Below are 19,174 nucleotides of genomic sequence, written 5' to 3'. Positions count from 1 at the left end.
ATTTTTTTTTTGCACATCTATCCATTAAGGGTATGTCAATCATTTTAATTTGAAACCGCTAATTTTTTAACGACGTTAGATGATGTGGGTACATGCAAAAACAAGGATAAAAAAAGAACAAAATAACAAAATTAGTGTTTTATGAGGGTATACATGCAAATATCACTTTTGGAAGGGTATTCACGCAAAATTTGATATTTACGAGGATATACGTGTAAAAAACTTTTTTTTTAAGGTCTATATGAAGTCGATGAATGATTTTTAAACAAGACATATAGATTCCGATTAATCTAATAATCATGATGTCCGCATGTCAAACTATTTTGACCACTTTATGAAACCCTCATTTGATTAAGCAGCCTGGCCATAACAAACGCCTACCACTAGATAGTTCTATGCCTCCTGTCTATAACGTTTTATCCACTATTCATTCATCATCGCATATTGATCTGCATGTGCGAATGTCAACAAACCAAACCATCATGCCGCTTTCAAAACCTCTCATCTCATCGCTCTCCCGTTCCCACGCACGTGAGTTCATTTCACGCAAATTCGAAATGTGGCGTACTCCCGTTTCCACTAGAGCTGATCAAAACCCAGGCCGGGCCGTGCTCTACAGGAGAAATTAGGCCCAATTGCTATGCCCAGGCCTGGCCCGGCCTGACTGTCAGACTTAAATTTTTGTCCAGGTCCGACCCGACTTTATAAATCTGGTTTTAGGCCCGTCTAGCCCGGCCCGACCCGATAGGCCCAACCCGACATGCCCAATTTTTTTTTTGTTTGGAATCTAGAAATGGGCCAGAATGGTCCGACCAGGCCCGGCCCGATTTTTTTGGTCGGGCCGCTTTTCTTACCCAGGCCCAACCCATAGGCATTTTTTTAATGCCCAAGTCCGAAAAATTTCGAATCGGACTGGACAGAAGGCCCGTGATCAGCTTTAGTTCCCACCCAGGACCAGGCCCGGCCCGATTTTTTTGGTCGGGCCGCTTTTCTTACCCAGGCCCAACCCATAGGCCTTTTTTTAATGCCCAAGTCCGAAAAATTTCGGATTGGACTGGACAGAGTTCCCATCCAGGTGGCTTCGTGCATCCTGATCCGGTCTTCTGCGGGCTGCCAGGGGCTAAACGGGCAACAAAACCAACCCCCCTTTCGGTAATTTCCCCTCTTCATCCCCTTCATTCCCTTCTCCGTTCGGAACCCTAGAAATCTCTCCCGTCCAATGGCTCCCAAGAGACGAGTCGTCAAAACCATCCGCAAATTCACCCCCAAATCCAAAACCCCCGCCTCCAAATCCAAATCCCCCGCTGCCGCCGCTGCCGAAACGCCCGTCTCCGAAGTCTCCCCTCCCTCCTCCATGGCCGCCGAGACCCCCACCTCCCAATTTACCCCCTACGCCGGCCGACGCCGTAACCCCCGTGACGGAGCCCGCCACCACTCCGGAACCCGCCTCCACTGAAACTCCGGCCTCCGAGCCGGCCACCCCCTCGAGGCCACTCCGGGGGCCTCCGGACCGTCTGCCGCTGAAACCCCCAATGCGGAACCCGCCGTTTCGCCGGAGAATGTCTCTATGCAGGCCTTTGAATCCGAGGCCACTCCGGAGGCGTCCGGACCGGCTGCCGCTGAAACCCCCACGGCAGAACCCGCCGTCGCCACGGCAGAACCCGCCGTCGCCATCACAACACAACAGCAGGAGAAAATCTCAGTTGAAATGTAGCTATTGTTCTTTGATACTTGTTTTTATCCATTCATTTTTATCTTTTTAATGGATAATTTACTTTGTTATAGGAATATGTAGTTCCTCAAGAATATGTACAAACAATGAGGGCCTCAATGCTGAAGAGATGTCCAGTTTCCTCTTGTGATCAAGTGCGAAGTGTATTTGTGAAAGAGCTTGGGGAGCCACCAGAGAAAGTCCATTCAGTTACATTTCCTTTTTCAAGTTTATCTTGCAAAAAACTAGAGAAAAATATATTTTTCTTTATTATCTATTTGTGCTGAAATAATGAATGTTGCTGGTAGGTATGCCTTCTTGTGCTCTTCTTTACAATTTATTTAATAGCAAAGGCCTTCTTCATTTAATCTATGTGCATGTTTTAAGGCCATTCATTTCACAGTACCTATGAAGTACTCCTCTATTGATTAAACAATTATGAATGCTCAGATTTTTGCAGATTTTGATCCAATTCCACTGGCAAGTGCTTCTCTTGCGCAATTTCATGCTGCTAAAACTCATGATGGCGAAAAGGTTGCCGTAAAGGTTGTGAACCAAACTGTACTTTCCTGAAGTTATGAGATATTAAACTTTGAATAATTTTTCTCCCTCTCAATATTAAGTACTGAGAGTTATCTAATATCGTAGGTTGTCTTCTGAGCTATGCAAGGGCTTAATTATGTTAATGTCCGGCTTTAACACTCTCACTTGACGGATACTGCCATCGCAGATATTGCTACTGTGGGTTTGGTAGTGAATTTCTTGCACTGGTTCTTTCCTGCTTTTGATTATAGGTACTGCTTCAAATGGTTATTATTGGTCCTTGTTCCATTTCAGAAATTAGAGGTTTCACTTGGAATTTGACATATTTTCTATTTTCTTACACATCCATGTTTGTTATTCATATCCCTACTTAAAACTGGTTACTAGTACATTTTTGGATCAACAAGCATGCCATCTGAATTTTGAATGGTTCATATTCACTAGATTCGTTGTGGGCTTGATTCAAACTTTTAAAAATACTTTAAATGTTATGCATGCTAGTTGATACAAAATTGGCCATGCTCCATAGATGCAACATGTAGTTTTTCAAGGCATCAGTCACTAAAAAAATGCAGTAAGATCATGCTTCTTTTGTAGACAGATCACAAAATGTGTGCTCTCAAGTTCTCGGTGTATACTTCTATAACTAATTTGTGTTTGCACTTGTGTGTAGGAAGCAGAATTGTCGACCTAGGTATCAATTTGCTTTGGTATCTTGATTCTACTTCTCCCCAAATTCTTAAAGCTTCCAACTCCTTGCACCAAAAATAATCTATTGCACTAATGTATCTTAAGGCAAATTCTACGTCACTTTTTGCACTATCTATAGGATGTTGCTTTGTGCCCCCTCACCCAGCTTTAACTGCTTCTGGCTTTCAAGCACATATCATCATCTATTGCCAAATGGCTCTTTCAAGACAGTGCTTGAGTTCAATAACTTATGTACTATTTCTAGTTTGTGTAGTTTCAACTTGTGCTGTTCATGAAATATGTTTTGCAGTTTCTGTTATCAAATAAGTTTAGTGCAGTTTGGCCATATTGCTTCTGAATTTAACTTTCTCATGTTGGAAGCAAGATATCTCATCAATCATTTACATGAGGCACATATATAAGCTAGATTAGGTAGCATGTGAGCCAAGTGATGATGTTGAGACACCCCCAGATATGAAAAGCTATAGGCTTATACGCTGGATCCAAATAAATTGGGTATTGGCATTTGTGATGATGAACTTGTGTGCGCTAAATTATTATGCTTTCATCAGTACTACAAGTTACTATGCATATGTAACAACTTTTTTTTCGAGAGAGAAAGGAGGCCCACCTGCATTATAATTACCAATGTCCTAATGCTTGGGTGTGCACCACCCAAGAATTGAACCTAGAATCTCAAGTTGTTAAGCAGAGGGGTTTAACCATTGAGGGTAGCCCCAGTTCACGTATCTAACAACTGAAAACAAATAAAAACTGATCCTATCATGTTTTTTCACATTTGTCTGGCCTGTCATATATTCATAATAAATCCAAGTTATTACAAGATTATGACTAGTTTATGTTCGGTAGAGAACTTATATTTGCATTGTATAACACCTTCGCACAACTAAAATTATAACTTTTTATATAGGTGGTTGGTTGATGAATTTCGGGAAAGTGCACCTAAGGCAAGTTTACTTTGATTTCTACTTGATCTTTCTATACTAGTTTTAGTGTTGGCATTTATTTGCATGCTTGCAATGAAGCATGAATGTTGTAACTCTTTATGTACTGATGGGATGCGTGCATGATTTTCTTCATCATTTTTGGGCCCCTTAATGTCTTAATGTCGGACAGTCTCTCTGTGTGTATATTCACATACAGATAGATGTTTATATCTGCATTCAGGTGACCTTTGTCCTAATGATTATTTTTTTTAATTGTTGTGATGATGCTTACTTTCTTCTCCCTTGTGCTTTGAGCTTTGTTTTGTGTACTGACTGCAGCTATCATTTTAACGGGGACATAGTTCACAATGTTTGTATTTGGCTGACATCTAATGTGTCCTTTGACAACACATCCTTTTTAGAAGAATATAAATTACTTTTCATTTTACTCTAGAAAGGTGGACATGGTACTTTGGTAATTGTGGTTGTTATTATGGCAGTGTGCTTCTTTCTGTTTGCACTGAAGTTGAAATTGTGATGTAAGACTATTTATGGTTGGCCTACGAAGGCATAGGTGGACCAAAGGAATTAGGCAACGGTTTAGGTCAAGAAATCTCCCTGTTGTTCTGTTATAGAGAAGGATGTTTTTTTGAAGATTGTAAAATTCAGGCTTGCCAAAAAATTATTCTAATCTCAATTCCCTTTATCTGATCTTTATCCTGATCTGTTTTCCATCACTCTGGATGAATATGCTACTGTGTCTCCTCCCGTTCAATGGTCTGATGGTGTTTCTCATTTGCATCTTTTCTTTTGAAGGACAATTGGTGATTATTTAATTTTGGAATGCTCTCTGATTTGTTATCTTCTCTTTCACAATTCAACCCTTCTTCATCTGGATAAAGCTCATTAGAGATGGTCTTTTGATGCATCTTTCACTGTCAATTCTTCCTACAGATTTCTAAACTTTGATAATCTGGTCAAGAAGGAATTCTCTCCGATTTAAACATCTGTTATTTTTCTTAAGGTTAAAAATTTCAATTGGCTGGCTGTTAATGATAAATTATTGATTGATGAGAATCTCTTGAAAAGGCACCAACAATTTTCCTCTAATTGTGATCTCTGCAATGCCGAAGGAAAATGGAGTTCACTAGTTCTCTAGGTGCCACCATACCAGAGGATTGTTGAAATTCTTTAAAAATAGGTTATCTATAAAAGGTTTTTCTGGTTCGCTATCTTCTACTTGGAAATCTTGTAGAAATTCTAGAATTGAAAGGTCCTTCAGTAGGGTGAAAACAGATGTTATCCATATTTGTGTCCGTTTAATATCTGTATCTACATTTATATTCGCTGAAAAAAATATGGATACAAATATGGATATATTAATATCTGATCCAGATATAGATACAAGTTGAATGTTAGTTATATTCGTATTTTTTATCCGAATATGGATATAAATCATATTTTTTTGGATATAAATTGGATCTTGAGTGGAATTCAATAATGAAAACTAACATAAGTGACCGCATATGATAAGAATAAACATTCATTATCTATCTAGATCGCACATAATGCATGGGTATAGTTTCTAAACCCTCATGGAGACCGACCTGGTCAAGGGTTCAAGTCACTAGTCTAACTGGATTTGCATTAAAATAAAATATTAATTTTCTACATATATAACTTTGATAAATTTAATAATGATATTAGTAACGTAAAAATGTTAATAGATTTTATAAATTTTCTACATCAACCATTACTCTTTAATTGCAACAAATATAAAAGATAATCATGAATTATCTATTTCTTGAGAGCTTGTAAATAAAATATATGTATAAATAATAAAATGATATATATTCATTCTTTCATTTTTATCAAGGGGAAATGATTGATAGTTATAAAAAATAATTAATTATTAAATACAAAGTGTTGTTGTTCAAATCTGGCCCGAGGGTGACCACGCCGGAGAAGTCGAGGGAGCTGCCGGTCTGTGGAAGAAGAGGATAAGAGCCACCTCCCGCTCGGCGGTGTACCTGCACAAAGATTTGCAGTATTTTAAATGAATAATGAGTAAGAAACCATGATACATGGGCATAAGTACTTTCCAACAACCATTAGCTCATAAATATCACGTCCAAACATGATGTTTATTATTCAGTAACGCTATATTTTACCACAGAAGTTTGGAGGTTTATGTAGAGAATATGTCTTTTATATGCCACCTCCATAACAAGCAAAATGATGCACAATATTTGTAGGCACGCCATCATTGTTATCAGAATTGACATATGAAATTGCCTTCTTTTGCCTTTTGATGGACAAAAAGTATTCTTCCTTGTTGATTGCTAGGGAACATCTCAAGAGAGTTTCTCCACCTTTGCAAACAAGCTAGATTCTAATTTTGAATGTAACCAACAAAGCATGTTTTGCCCCTACAAATGTATTAACTTAATTCTCTTGAGGTAGATGTAACAACCCAGGACCTCACCCAAAATGGCTAGCCGGAAGGTATTATTTTTGTTCCTTGATTCTGTATAAGTATCCAAGATCTACCTAGCGAATAACCGATGTGGGACTAAACATACGTCCGCACGGATCCTCACATTCTCTCTCCGTTCAAGCTCTAGCATCCTTGTCAGGCTAAGGGTTTAAATTCATTTAAATCTATTCACAAATACCACGATCGGCCGTGGTCAGCTCCAATGGAATGTGCTGTAGTGTCTCCTAGTCCACATAGATTATAGACTGGGTCCGCTCTGATACCCTTTGTAACAATGCAAGACCTCACCCAAAATGGCTAGCCGGAAGGTATTATTTGAGTTTCTTGATCCTGTATAAATACTCAAGATCTATCCAGCGAATAACCGATGTTGGACTAAACACATGCCCGCACGGATCCTCCCAGTGGAAGCTTGTTCAAGAAAGGGAAACAAATTTTTAAACTTGTAGAAATTAAAATTCCAGTTTCAGTTTTAACTTTCGAACAACTAAATCTTTTCTTTACTCTTGAAATTGAAAAATCTAAGGAGATTACTAGTTTTATGTTTTAAAAGCTTATCAGTAACATTTTGATCATTATGAAATTTAAGAAATCAATGAAACTTAAATGATGGGTACGTTAATTGCTTTAGCATGTACAAATATTATTTAGATTTGGATCATATGATCCAGATCTTATGATCGAAGTAATTCCAATCTAGGAATCCTATCTGGATTGCTGAATGCCAATTTGATTCAGATTATACATTCTTGATGACTATGCTCATGGACATAACTTTCTTTTGATGATCGTAAGTGTATCATTAGAACACACAATGCCTTTTGGTAGGGAAAACATGCAGTGAGCAAGAACTTTTGGAAGTTTGGGAAAATGTTAATTAACAACCTGTTTAATCAAAAAGTTAAGCATGACATTACCATTAACCTAAAATAATACTCTGTTACAAGCTGACTTAGGTGAGCCATGAGACATCATGGAAGATAGAGAGGAGGGTTTTAATAGGTATGCTTCCTTTTATAGACTGGCTTAGGATGGTTTCTTTAGTGCCAAGTCCTGGAAAGTTTGGATGCAGAGCCAAATAGGGTTTTTCCTGTTTCTTGGGCTGTTGTGGCAAATGCATTTAGGAGGCAACTTGAAAATGTTGCACCACTATCTGATGGAACTATTTCAAGACTGAAGGAGCTTTGATCTAAGAAGTCAATCATTGGCGAGTAGGAGCTTTCTAGAATTAGAGAATACTGGAAGTTTGCTCCTCTAGGCAAATTTTTGGGAGCAAGATTCATATGAATGTAGTTACAAGCTTTTGACAATCATTCGGAAGACACATATGGGATTCATAGCTAAAAATCTAATGAATGAGCCCTATGCCTTTTAAATTCATTATAGAGTCAGACATGCTAAATATCTGGTTGGAGGGACTTTGTTCGGGATTAGATTCTCTCTTTACAAAAATAGCATCCCAATGTTGGAGGAGATGGAGAAAGTTTGATTTAGCTTTTATCTAGTGTAGATTTCAGATCTTCCATTGAAATATTGGATAATTTTTTTTGCCTAAGGCCCCATTTGGCAGAGTTGTTGATAGTAAAACTTTCGCAAGTAGAGTTTTTTGAATAGAGCTTTTTGATGTAGAGCGTTTATAAAAAGCTATTTGCTGTTTGGTAACTACATTTCTGAAGTACTGTGAGACTTTAATATACGTTTGGTAAACAAACTGAGAAAGTACTTTTGGTATGATAAAATGACTAAAAGGATATTGCATAGTATTATACAACAAAGCATAATAAAATATAATATGTATTAATACATAAATATATAATATAGTTCATCGAAGTGCTGCCGGCTTCTTCATCGAAGCAACTAATTTCCTAAGGACTGACGAGCTTCCCACTGATTTAGAGTGGATCTTGATGGAGGTCAAGTTCTTTCAGCCATTTAGTGTTTTCGTCTTAATATAAGAGAGAAACAATCTCAACTCTTGATGGCAAATTGAAATGTTTCAATCCTTGACAATAAACTTAATAATATCTCTAGTCATAGCCAAAGGATCTATTCATTTTTGGCAGAACAGATCTCAGTCCTTGAAGAGTCAAGCTAGCTGACCACAATAAAAGACCTACTAGACATTCCTTACTGAACTAAAGAAGAAAACAAGTCAAGTTTGTCTTCCTTCCACAAGAACTGGGGACCAAGGCTCTTCTTGCTGCACACAGCAGGCCCAATGCTTTTCCCTCTCTTTAACTCAATTCTTCTCCTATACATGCAATTTCTCTTCTATTTTTGATTCATCCTCTCTTTGATTCTTCCATTCCCTCAATTTGCATATACATTCATAATCAGTACTAAGATATATTACTGCATCAATCAATGTTACTTTGATATCTAAAGATTTACACTGCGCACTCGTATCTTACCATGGGACAATAAAACCCCGAAGCAACACAGACTAGGAAAAACATGTACATGCAGATAATCAAAAAGGACAGGAGATGGAGAATATGCAGTATATCATTGGCATAGAATTAAGAATAGAAATGAGAACTACATGAAGTAATTAAAACAGCAACGTTTGATTGGACAATCATCGATAGCAATGGAACTCGATGACTTAAAGAAGAGTGGACAAATAACACAATACGATAAAAAAGAAAAAGCTCTTAACCTTAAAACCTAAAGGGCAATTGAAAGAAACCAACCAAGGTATCGACATATCTTTAGATGAAACAGAGAAATGAATCTTATGAAACTATATCAACTTAAGAAGGGCAGAAAAAAATCTCAACTCATAAATGAGAAATGCGATAATATTGGCATTGTCTTCTATCAAATTCCTAATGAGGCATCTAGCAACAGAACTTCTCACATGTGTATGTGGTTACTAAATGCTTTGCAATATTTAAACATCTAAAAGGTTTCATGTGCTTAAAAAATTTTATTAGAGGTTATAAAGTTACAACAATCACATGATTTTGATAACGACCTACCATGTGTTGGTAGAAATAAAGGTAAAAATATTTATATCTAAATAGGAACAATTTGAAATCAGTTATGGAAAAATTCTATTAGTAATAAGAAAAAAAATTCTAAAGAGCAATGATAGTGATAATAAACTACTGAGATGTTGATTTTCTTTTTCGTTCTTCAACCATCCATCTAGTTTCCTCCTTTGCCATCTGTCAGTTTCGCCGACTTGAACGATGCTAGCATCCAGCCATTCAATTTCTCTTTTCTTCTCCCACCTTTGAGATCGTCTTCTTCTACCCTTGAGGGTGTGGATCTCTCGGAGAAAACCCTAGTCGCACCTTCTTCCCTCTCATCTCCCCTGTCTCTACTTGGGTCACTGCTTATAGCTGCATGATCTTCCCCAATGTGATTACTCTAAGCTTGAATTTGTGAGCGGATCCCTCTACAGGAATTTTTTAAATAATTATATCCCTACCATCATCACCATCCAACCAAAGAAACCCTAATCCAAGATTCAAAACTCCCAAATCACAAGCAAGCAATTAGGGATTTGAGGGAAGCATTGCAAAGAGAGGAGGAAGGGAGGGTTTGGGGTCGGAGGAGGAGGCGGGGAATCTTGACTGAGATTCGGAGAGGGATCAGAGATCTGACCTATAGAAATCAACCGATTTGAGCCTGCTGGAGGCGATCATGGTTTTCGGAGAGAGGAGGGAGACGATCAACTTGGAGGTCCGGTGGAAGGAACGGACGTCGCTGGAGCAGATTTGCTGTCTTCCGTCCCGGACGAGCGAGTGAATCGACGGCCGGAGGTCGGCAATCGGTGTGGCGCTACAGATCCAGAGGACAGATCCAAATCGATGATCGAACCCGGCCAGAATTATCTGCCGGATTGTTTCATCTTATCGCCGGAAAGCTGGTGGTCCTTCTCCCTAACCCTAATCGGTCAACACCCTTTTGAGAATTTTGGATGGTTAGGAGTGTAGACTCGATTCAAAGTACTCACGCGATCCAATCCATGATCTTAGGCAAAGTATTCCACTTCTTATTTTATAGGTTCGGTTGGGTAGGGGGTCTCCTCTCCTTGTCCCATTATTTTTATCTTTTTTGAATGAGGACCCCTCGACTTTGATGGGGATGAATTCTGCGGAAAGATCGATTTCTTCGCTCCGCCTATGGGTAGAAGATCGGTAAGTATGAGGCGTAAGCGATAAAAGAGAGACAGAGTGGGATAAGAAAGAAGATATTCGTGTATAGAGTCGGCTATAGCGCATTGATGAACTGACTCCTTGCTTCGCGAAAGCCAACTGCCCTGGTGGAGTGAGAGATTAATCTGGACAAGAGATTGAATAAGCAGATTCTAAGTCCGACTTCCCATTTTCCATAAGAGGAGGAGACATAGAAAGGAGTAGGAGAATGACTGCCCAGCTCACTCAGAACCTGAAGATCACATTCTTTTTCTCTTGTCGCTCTAGTAAGAGTAGCTTTAGGGTTTGCGGAAGTGAACTCCTGCCTCAAATAAAAGATATCATCATGTTCCCAAGGGAAAGGTTACCACCTTTACCAGAAAATTGGGACAAGAATCTCCACTTAGAGTAGAGCCAAACCCTCTATGAGCCCTCCTTCTTTCTTTCATGGAAGTAGGCTTATTCCGCCTTCAACTTCATGATTGTATTCCAGGCGGAACACAACATCCTTATGCATCCATTTCACAGGTGGACCAGTACTCACTTGAGGAAGACTTTCAACGACTTGGTTTGGTTCCTCATCTTGGATCAGGACCGAACACTAGCAACCTATTCAGGGAAAGAATCGGTTATGTAAGAAATTGGTTGGGGGCTGAGATAGGTTGATACTCTGAACAATAAACAAAACACATATTCAATACCAACCTTTTGTTATGCTTGAAAATGGAATGAGCATGACCAAAAAAAGAAGAAATGACTCTTTACGACCCTTTCTATTGACCTTGACTAGGGCTGATATAGGAAAAAGGGGTAAAGTGCATAAAGAAGAGATTATAAGACTTTTATTTGATAGAAATTCAATATTCAAGAAATTCTCTATTCCTAATTACTGCGGTACGTAAAATACAAATATCGGAAACCTTGTGCTTATGCCCGTTTGAATTTCAAATAGCAGTGGGGCACTGTGTACTTACAGCCTCTACGAGTTGCAAGTGAATGGGGCCGGTGCGTGGCGAACGGAACGGTTCATCAAGCCATTTCTCGCCTCAACCCCCTAAATAGGAAGAGGGGTATACCAGGCCTTCTAATTCTTTAAGGGGTTTATCTAAAAGATTCGCGATATAACTAGGAAGACGTTTCAAATACCACACATGGGTCACTGGACAATTTCCGCATTGAAGGTCAAAGTCCTTTGACGCGTCAACCTCAACACAGATTCTTGCATAGCTAATGCGCTTCTTCGAACTCGTCATCCTATCAGCATGAAGAGGTTTGCCAATTGCTACTCATATTGGTCGAAAATGAAGAAAACCAGATCTCACTCGCAAGAATGCCCACAATCAAAATCAAAGAGGATGGGTCAAGGGGAGGTTCGGGACGAAACCAGAGTAAAAGGGATTGGAAAATCCCTTTTCTTGTGTCGTCTTGTATCGAAATAATAATGATTTTTTCTCTTGTTCGTCAAAGATTGTTCTGCCATAAGTACCTCTATATTCTGCTGAATAGGATTCAATAATGGGCCTGAGTCAGTGATTCGAAAACTTCCTTTCCTCAATCTCAATCTTGATTCACGCAAAAATTCAGAAATTATGATGCCCGGTAGCTGTCTCAATCGGTCGAGCTATCCGTTTTTTCTTTCAATCGATCTCTTGGCATCCGTCCTATCTCGGCTAGCGGCGCGGCGAAAGAAGCAGAGGCAGCTATTGAACAGGTTTGTCGAGTAAAAGCACGAGTTCCGGTAGACTCGTACAAGCCAGCATCTTGACAGGATTGGGGAGCAGCTAGGGCGGGGCAGCAGGCAGGCGTAGGAAGAGGAAACAACCCACTAATGGAACCGTCAAATCAAAATGGCGAACCGTCATGTGAAAACCAAGCAGCCTGCCTTCATGGACTTCCGTTGTCGAATCTACCGCTCAGGTGTATTGCATTTTCATGAGCGTGATTTGTCACGAAGTTTAATAGTGTTTGCCGGTCAACCTAAAGCACTAAAGCTGCGGATTACAGCTCCTGACTCAACAAGTTCAAAGTCTGAAGTATGAAGTGAGGAAGAAAGAATCAAGAGAAATGGGTTTAGCACGGACTTATTAGGCCAAATATAGATGTTGAAGAAGATTAAGACACAAAGCACAGGCAATGGGCCCGCACCAGAGAACAAGGGTGGTTCTTCCTCTTTTGATTTGGCGCGTGGGACGAGGAAATGGAAACAACTAAGTATTAGTTAGGTTTAGGTTGCGGAAATGGAAGTGGTGGGCCTTTCACCTTCTTTCTAGTGACTCGTGGAGCTGATAAATCTACTTCAAAGGGAGGAAAGCTAGGAGTGCTAGTCCGAAAGGGGGGTGTTCTTTTTTTTCATTCAATCATTTCTGCTTGACTTTAGCCTTACTTATAAGAAAAGAAGCAAGGAATGATGCTAGTCTGAAGGCTAACAGCTAAATATAGAGCTTGATGTTATATCTGACATAGTTGGTCAAAAGTCCATTTTTATTTATATATGATCGAACTTCCGTGAGTTCGTTTTCGGTCATCCTGCATGACTTGAGACAGACTTCTTCTCGATGGCATTGGAGCGACTTGATGGTCAAATAGCAGTCTGAGCGGCCATTCTCTTTCTAGCTGTTGTGACAGGTGAAGTGGGCAGCAAGTTCAGTACTTGTGAAACGTTCAATTATTCGAATGTATCAAAAGAATTATTTTCTTTATTCGGTTAATTATTTCTAATCAGACAACATGTTGCTTCTAACATAGGGATTGCTAAAAGTCAAATTCGGAAAAAAGAACCGATTGTATGGGAAATACTTCAAGAAGTTATGTGGGGGCATCCTGTATTGTTGAATAGAGCACCCACCCATTCTTGTTGGGAGCCGGCGATGACTTCTCCCCTCTGGCTCTCGAACGAAGCCACTGCTCACAGCTTCACGTTCTTCCCCAGGGTGATTACTCTAAGCTTGAATTTGTGACCGGATCCCTCTACAGGAATTTTTTAAATCATTATATCCCTACCATCATCACCATCCAACCAAAGAAACCCTAATCCAAGATCCAAAACCCCCAAATCAGAAGCAAGCAATTAGGGATTTGAGGGAAGCATTGCGAAGAGAGGAGGAAGGGAGGGTTTGTGGTCGGTGAAGGAGCAGGGAATCTTGACTGAGATTCGGAGAGGGATCAGAGATCTGACATGTAGAATCAACCGATTTGAGCTTGCTGGAGGCGATCATGGTTGCCGGAGAGAGAAGGAAGACGATCAACTTGGAGGTCCGGTGGAAGGAACGAACGTCGCTGGAGCAGATTTGTTGTCTTCCATCCTGGACGAGCGAGTGAATCGACGGCCGACGGTCAGCGATCGGCGCGGCGCTATGGATCCAGAGGACAGATCCAAATCCCGTTCTTCTTAGGAGCCGGCGGTGACTTCTCCCCTTTGGCTCTAGAACGAAGCCACTGCTCACAGCTGCACGTTCTTCCCCAATGTGATTACTTTAAGCTTGAATTTGTGACCGGATCCCTCTACAAGAATTTTTTTAAATCATTATATCCCTACCATCATCACCATCCAACCAAAGTAACCCTAATCCAAGATCCAAAACCCCCAAATCACAAGCAAGCAATTAGGGATTTGAGGGAAGCATTCTGAAGAGAGGGGGAAGGGAGGGTTTGGGGTCGGAGAAGGAGGCTGGAAATTTTGACTGAGATTCGGAGAGGGATCAGAGATCTAACCTGTAGAAATCCGATTTGAGCTTGCTGGAGGTGATCATGGTTTCCAGAGAGAGGAGGGAGATGATCAACTTGGAGGTCCGGTGGAAGGAACGGATGTCGCTGGAGCAGATTTGCTGTCTTCCGTCCCAGACGAGCGAGTGAATCGACGGCCGACGGTCGGCGATCAGTGCGGCACTACGGATTCAGAGGACAGATCCAAACCCCATTCTTCTTGGGAGCCGGCGGTGGCTTCTCGCCTCTGGCTCTCGAACGAAGCCATGCTTGAGGGAGAACTCGCTGGTTATAGAGCCCTCTTAGGGAAGATCAGCGCCATCTGAAAGAGAGCGCGAGCGAGGATGGGTGTTGAGGAGGAGAGGCGGCGCCTGGTGGGCATGATCGGAGGACTCCGCCTCGTGGAGATGAAGCCCAAGGCTGGTCTGCCTATTTTCACCAAGACATAACAGGTTGAGACCGATGTTAGCACTTCTGTGAAAGAAATAACAAAAAAACTCCGCACGAGGACAAAAAGGTGACTAATGGCTCTTTTGTGAGAGAAACTCTCGCGTAGAGTGAGAAAAGGCTTTGGTAAAGACAACTCCTCTCAAATGCGCTTCGTGGCTATTAGGGTGTCCTGCATAGCTTACCAGATATGGATGGCCAGGAACGCTTGAGTTTTTGGCGAGCTCAGTCCGTCCCCACGGTTCGTGATGGAGCGGGCTCGGGCACAGGCAGTAGAGTTCCTTCATGCAGGTTCGGATTATAGATCTTTGACAGCTCAAGACACCTGGAGCCTCCATATTGCTTCGGCAGCTTCTCATACGGTGTAACTTGCCTCGGCCGAGCCCTCTAAAATTTGGCTCGGCGGGTTGGGGTGCTTATCATCCCTCCCCTCTTGGAGAATACCCTTGTCCTCAAGGGTGTCGTCGAGCAATGGACTTCCTTCCTTCCGGGATAATGCGTCGGCCACCTTATTCTCCTTTCCTGGTTGATAAACAATGTCATATTCAAAGCCAAGTAATTTTACCAAGAATTTTTGTTGCTCCAGAGTCACGATTTTCTGTTGTAGAAGGTGTCGAAGAGCTTGCTGGTCGGTGACAATGGTGAAGCGCCTCCCTAGCAGGTAGGGCCTCCAAATTTTGATCGCATGCACTACCGCGAGCAGCTCCCTTGCGTACGTGCTCCATGCCCTTTTTTGTGGTCCAAGTGCTTTTGAAATGTAAGCCAATGGCTGCTTGTCTTGATCTAAGACCGCGCCAATCCCGTCATTGCTTGCATTGGTGAAAACTTGGAATGGCTTGCTGAAGTCAGGTAATGCAAGCACAGAGGTCTGAGTCATGGACCGTTTGAGATCTTCAAATGCTTGGCGGGCTGCAGGGGTCCATTCAAACCCATCCTTCTTCAGCATGGTCATGAGTGGCTTTGCAATGAGGCTATAGCCCTTGACGAACCGTCGGTAGTAGCCGGTGAGTCCTAGGAATCCCCTGAAGGCCGAAATATCTTTGGGTAGCGGCCAATCCGTCATGACCTCAATTTTTCGGGTGTCCACCCGAACACCATCCCCGGATACTACATGCCCAAGGTAATCAAGTTCGGTCTGAACAAAGGCGCACTTGGAAGGCTTGATGAAGAAGTGATATTCTTCCAAGGTGCGCAAGACTAGATCTAGGTGCCGCATGTGTTCTTCTAGGGTCTTTGAATAGATCAAGATGTCGTTGAAGAAGACAATTACAAACTTACTGAGGTGCGGCATGAATACCTGGTTCATGGCTGCTTGGAAGGTCGACGGTGCGTTGCATAGGCCAAATGGCATGACCAAGTATTCGAAGTGGCCGAAGTGGGTGTGGAACGCCGTCTTGTGAACATCTTCATCGCGCATCCTTATTTGGTGATAGCCGGCCCGAAGATCCAATCTTGTGAAGAACCTTGCACCGTGGAGCTCATCGAGCATTTCGTCCACGGTGGGGATTGAAAACCGGTCCTTGATGGTAGCCTCGTTCAAGGCTCTATAATCAGTGCAAAACCTCCAAGACTCGTCCTTCTTTCTCACCAAAAGAACTGGTGATGAAAATGGGCTGGTACTTGGCCGGATTATCCCTTATTTCAGCATGTCTTCGACCTGCCTTTCAATTTCTCCTTTTTGAAAATGCGCATACCTATAAGGTGGTACATTGATTGGCTTGCTTTCCTCCTTAAGGCGAATGGGGTGATCGAAGGCACGTCTTGGTGGGAGCGTGGTTGGCATTTCAAGGACGCCACGGTGAGCTTCAAGTAGTCTTTGGACATGCGGCAGCAAGCCCTGCAGTTCTTCTTTTGGCTGCGGTTGAGGTCCCCCCGCAGCCTCTCCTTGGTTGGACAAAATGATGGCAAAGCATAGAGCTCCTCCTCGGCACAAGCGCTCAATCATGTTGGCTTCGCACGGCCGAACTTCTTTGTGGTGGAGTGCTGTCCATAGCTTCTTTCCATTGAGCCGGAACTCCATGGTCATGGTGTTGTAGTCCGTGACTACCTTCCCGATGCCTCGAAGCCATGTGTTGCCAAGGACTACATCCAAGCCTACAAGTTGGAGTACATGCAAATCAGCTAAAATTCTTACCCCTTGGATGTTGAGCCGAACGTCCTTGACAACCTTTTGGCACTTAAGCCTTTCGCCGCTTGCCACCTTCACTTCAAAGGGCTCGGTGGCTGCTCCTTTAAGACCCACTCGTTGAAGGGCTCCCAGGTTGATGAAGTTATGGGAGGACCCGTTGTCAACGAGCAATGACACTTCATGCTTGCCGATCCATGCAGTCATCCTCATGGTTGAAGGCCTTTGGATCCCGGTGAGCACATGCAAGGATAACTCGGCATCCTTTGGTAGGGGGCTGATGGAATTGGCTTCAATGGGATCATCCTCGGTGGTGCTGCCGTCGGAAGTGGCTGTAGCATCGTCTTCGGCCTCGTCCTCGCTGCTATCGATGTGGATCACATAGGATTGACCCGGCTTGTAGCGGTGGCCTTTCTCCCATTTGGCACCGCATTTGAAGCACAACCCCTTCTTGATGTATTCCTGCAATTCATCATGGCTGAGCCTCTTGACTTTCGGGTGTTGCTGTTTTGAGGAGCTCGTGGTTGCAAGTTGGGTTTTGGTTGGCGGCGGATTGGCATGGTTGCAGTTAGAGCTTTCCTTGGCCGGGCGCCAGTCGTTGGAGCTGCTTTGGTCAAGGATTTCCGCCATCCTCATTGCGTCTTGAAGGCGAGTGGGTTGCTTGAGCTTTAGTTCCTTGGCAAGCCAAGGTTTGAGCCCATCTACAAAGGTGCCAAGTAGTGCCTCTTCCAACCAACCTTCCACCATGGTTTAGAGTTGGCGGAATTCATCGATGTATGCTTGCACCTTGCCGTCTTGCTTCAGTTTGGCCAATTGGCCGTGGTGATTGATGGTTGGTGAAGGCCCCTATTGGTTCATGAACTCCTGCACAAAAGCCGTCCACCCCAAGTAGTTTTCCTCTTTTTTATAGATATTTCTTAGCCACCTCCACCACCTATTGACTCTCCCCTTTAGATGGTAGCTAGCTAAAGTCACCCTTTCTTCCCTAGGGATCTCATAGACTTGGAAGTATTGCTCGACCTTATCGAGCCATTCGTATGGATCTCCTCCAAAAGATGGGAATTCTATTTTAGGCTTCCGGACCCCTCTCTCATGTGGAACGAAAACTCTAACATCTTTTTCATAAGCCACCCGTTCCCCTCTCCTTCTTCCCTCAGGCTCATGTCGGCCATGAGGCCTCCAAGGGTTGGGACTCCTCACGGGTTCACTCATATGCCTTTCCATGCTTCTTGGCCGATCCTCCATAGGGATGCCATCGGCCCATCTATCAACAAACTCATCACCACATTCAACTCTTCCTCCTCTTCTCCTATCTTCTCTCATTTTTCTTTCTCCTTCATTCACTCCGTTTTCTTTTTCTGCAAACCGCCTCTCTAGCCTTTCTATGTTGGCATTCCCTTCTCTCCTCATGGTGGCCAACGTGGTCACCAAGTGTTCCAACACCCGGCTAACTTCGGCGTTGTTATTTTCTATGGTTTCAAGGAGCTGTTGCGGGCTGAATGAGTCACTACCCGACTCCATGAAGTTCTTACCCCTTACAATCAGATTTTTACAGATTTTAACAGGAATTTTCAGATCTGATTTTCAGACCTCTAAACGTATGCAATGAAGAGTTTAGATCTGAATAGATAGAGGGATATCCTTGAGATCGTCCTTCCGTGGATTTAGACTGAAGCCGATCACCCAACGATCTCCGTTGAAGCCTCTCAATGAAAGCACCAGTGTTGGCCCGCGGGCTTTGCGGTCCCAAACCCCGCGCCAAGGTTTGGAAGTGGATGTGTTGTTGGGACCGACTTGAAGTGGGTATCACGCTCTTCTTCTTGCTGCCTTGGAACCACGCCGTGTGCTATTGCTTATGGCTGCCAGCAATGGGAAAGAATCAATAGTTGGGGCTCAATAATGAAAGGGAAATTGACTCTATTCCAATAAGCAACGATTTCAAGGACTCTTGGCAAGATCTGGAAGGAACCTTGCGACGCCTAAAACAATCTAAGGGGAGTTGATGTTCTCCACCTTAGCCCAAGCCTTTCGGCCGAATGAAAACAAAGGGGTACAACCTTTGACACAATACTTGAATTCAAATGATGGTGGATCGATGCCGACTAAGGGCCCTAATGGCTCCTTATATAGGCCGGGTGCCTTGGCTTATTCGGAATTTAATTCAAATGATAAAGACTTCCTAACTTGACCGCAAAGGGTCTAACTAAACTTGGCCCTATCGGCCTTGTGCTGGAATGAATTGGGCGCTCGGGATTCGCTACCTGGTTGGCCGGGGCGCGTGTCCCGTGCGGATGCTGCCACCTGCCCGCGCTTTGGCTTGATCCTGATCTCGGTTGGCAGGCTGGATAATCTTCCGGGTTGCGCTTC

At 42.7% G+C, this 19,174-nt stretch overlaps 1 protein-coding gene across 1 annotated transcript in view; it reads left to right on the top strand.

Annotated features, from left to right (window-relative positions):
- Nucleotides 1-1,785: 1,785 nt before the first annotated feature.
- LOC149751410 (uncharacterized) overlaps nt 1,786-19,174 on the top strand; it is a 45,581-nt gene continuing 28,192 nt past the window's right edge. The window contains exons 1-3 of the mRNA XM_088710524.1: nt 1,786-2,257; nt 2,360-2,505; nt 3,876-3,912. The gene's annotated coding sequence lies outside the window, so the exon portion shown is untranslated. The remainder of the gene's footprint in view (nt 2,258-2,359; nt 2,506-3,875; nt 3,913-19,174) is intronic.

This window comes from Phoenix dactylifera, chromosome 14 (assembly GCF_051530095.1).
Source record: "Phoenix dactylifera cultivar Ajwa chromosome 14, Ajwa_hap1_PhDact_Kaust_v1.1, whole genome shotgun sequence".
NCBI classification, from domain to species: Eukaryota; Viridiplantae; Streptophyta; class Magnoliopsida; order Arecales; family Arecaceae; genus Phoenix; species Phoenix dactylifera.
This window is presented reverse-complemented; position numbering and strand designations above follow the sequence as displayed.